Below are 2,640 nucleotides of genomic sequence, written 5' to 3'. Positions count from 1 at the left end.
AAAACTTGCTTTTCATTATTAGCTATATATTTTTGGCATATGTAACTTCCTATCAGACTTTACTCCTTAAAGGCCAGGCCTTTGTCATACATTCTTTTAAACATAGAACAATGCACAAAATAAGCAATCTATAAATGTTCCTGTTCAATGAAAAGAAGTATAGTACTTCTTAGGAAAACTAACATATGTTTTAATAGATACATTGATCCACCTGAAGCGAGGTTTACTGTTCAGTAGTTCTCTTTTTTCATAAATGCAGCAACATCTGCTTTTGAATTGTAGGGAGACTTTTTTTTCCTTTAAATTTGTACAGGCTTGAAAAATAGTTGTGCTCTATAAATACCCCAGTATGAGTCATTTGCTTAACCAAACAGCTGCTTACTCATTAGCCAAATGCACTTCATTTTAAGTCATATACTTAAATGAATTTTCTCCTGTGCCTGTCTCCCTCCCCCAGGACCCAGAAAAGTGATGTGCAGACACTCTTCTAGAATACTAAGGAGGTACAGTTCTGCCTTTGACGTGGGAGGATCTATACTCCATGCTGTATGTAGCAGGAAGTCCTCCTAGCTCAAGTTAATCAGCTGGCTGTATATGCTTTGATTGTCCCCGAACACTCATTTCCCCTTCTCTCCCCTGGAACATCCTCCCTCTTCGCATCCAAATCATCCTACCAATTCTCCCATCAGGCACCCTGTAGGGCTTTGTTCTTATTTTCTTTTGTCACCATCACCTGCCTCTTATGCAGGTAGATAGTCTGTGTCAAGAATCACTGGCAGAAGTCATTGATTTCAGTAAGTGCAAGCAAATGACAAGTATTCTTGTAAACTCTTTTGTAACTTCTATAATTAGTGGCATTCAGCTATGACTTTCTATTCTTCAATTTATTTTGAATTACTAATACAAAAAAACATTTGTAACTTCTATACTAGACAAATACTGTTCAATTTTCTGCAATGACCTAGGCTTAAGAATTTTATTATTTATTATTTTAATTTTTTTGTCGTGGGTCACTGAGGCTTTTTATTTTGCACACAAGACCACTGGGGATCTTGCCTGTGGCCACCTTGGAGATTACACTTCAGGTACCGTGGCTCTAGCCACTGAGTGGAAAGCAAAGTGAAAAACAATGGTTTGGGCCTAATACATGATTGCAGAGCTATGTTTGTCAAGCTTTGCTTCTGTAGAAGTTCTGAGGAAGCAGTGAGAATGCCATAGAAGTGGGCGAGGGGCACTAACCACCAGAAACACCTGCAAGTATTTGTCAGGGTTGGGGGGTAGTAGTGCTGATATGAGGAGAGGGGTCTAATTAGCTGACCCCTGAGGGGTTCAGGGGCTTGCCTGCCCACTGCTTACTTGGCCAGGGGGCTTCTGGGGTTCTTGCCTGCAAACAGCCTTGTTGCCCAGCTTCTCCTCAATTCTGAGAAGCTGATGGTGCTTGGCCACATGCTCAGATAGGCTAGGTGCACCGGTCTTGATCTGTCCAGTGCAGAGCCTGGCCTCCAGGTCCGCGATGAAGGTGACACCAGACTCTCCAGAATGATGGGACATCATGACGCCCCAACCCTGGGACTGTGCCAGTGTGCACACCTGAAGGGACTCAGTCACGGTCATGGAGCCGATCTGGTCCACTCTGAGCAGGAGGCAGTCGCACAATTTCTGGGTCATGGCCTTGGCAATCTGTTTTGGGTTGGTCACTGTGAGGTTGTCCCCCTCACCTGGATCCCTGCACCAGCCGTGAACTTCTGCCAAGCTCCCCAGTTATCTTGGTCAAAGGGGTCTTTGATAGACACAACTGGGTGGTCCTTGATGAAGCACTTGTATAGGTCAGCCAGCTGGGCAGGTGTGATGTACCTGCCTCGGTCATCAGGAGACTGGAAGTCCAGGTTATACTTCCCTGACGGACTCAGAGGCAGCTCTGTCCTTGCCCATGGCCACCTATCAGCACAGCCAGCTCTCCCAGTCACACTCGTCAGCAGTGGTGGGGCTTCTTTATTCTCCTGGATGTTAGGTGCAAACATGCCTTTGTCCCATATAGGTGGCATCTTTCCCATATTTCTCCTTGATGACGTTCTTTAGGTTGTGGTGAACCTCCACTCCAATGCGTGTGGCTTCCCTGCAGTTTGCTGCTGTGACGGGGTTTGAGGGGACCATAAACTCCTGTATGGACAGCTTGTTGCCAGCACGAGAACCACTGTTGATGACACTGAAAGCCGGGACTGGCAGGATAGGTTCAGAGTTGCCAACCAAGTCAGTGATGGGGTGGTAAAGGGGGACCCCCTTCTCTATGTCACCAGCTTTGCAGACAGCAAGAGATACCCCAAGAATGGCGTTTGCACCAAACTTAGATTTATTTTCTATTCATCCATCTCGATCATTAGCTTGTCATCTTCTCCTGTTACATGACCCTCGGTTTCTTACTAACCAGGGCAGGTGCAATGGTTTTATTGATGTGCTCAACAGCCTTTCAAATGCCTTTTCCCATACAGCAAGGAGCTCTAGGCCCTCACAGATTCCAGCAGAGGCACCCGTGGGCACAACCCCTCTGAAGACACCTTTTGAGGTGCAGAGATCAACTGCAACAGTGGGATTCCCATAAGACTCAAAGATCTTTCTGGCACGAACCTTGAAAACAGACAT

The 2,640-nt window shown here is 45.8% G+C and overlaps 1 pseudogene; it reads right to left on the bottom strand.

Moving 5' to 3' along the window:
- Positions 1 to 1,352: 1,352 nt before the first annotated feature.
- Positions 1,353 to 2,640, bottom strand: LOC123621893 (annotated as a pseudogene).

Source organism: Lemur catta, chromosome 16, assembly GCF_020740605.2.
Source record: "Lemur catta isolate mLemCat1 chromosome 16, mLemCat1.pri, whole genome shotgun sequence".
In the NCBI taxonomy this organism is placed as follows: domain Eukaryota; kingdom Metazoa; phylum Chordata; class Mammalia; order Primates; family Lemuridae; genus Lemur; species Lemur catta.
This window is presented reverse-complemented; position numbering and strand designations above follow the sequence as displayed.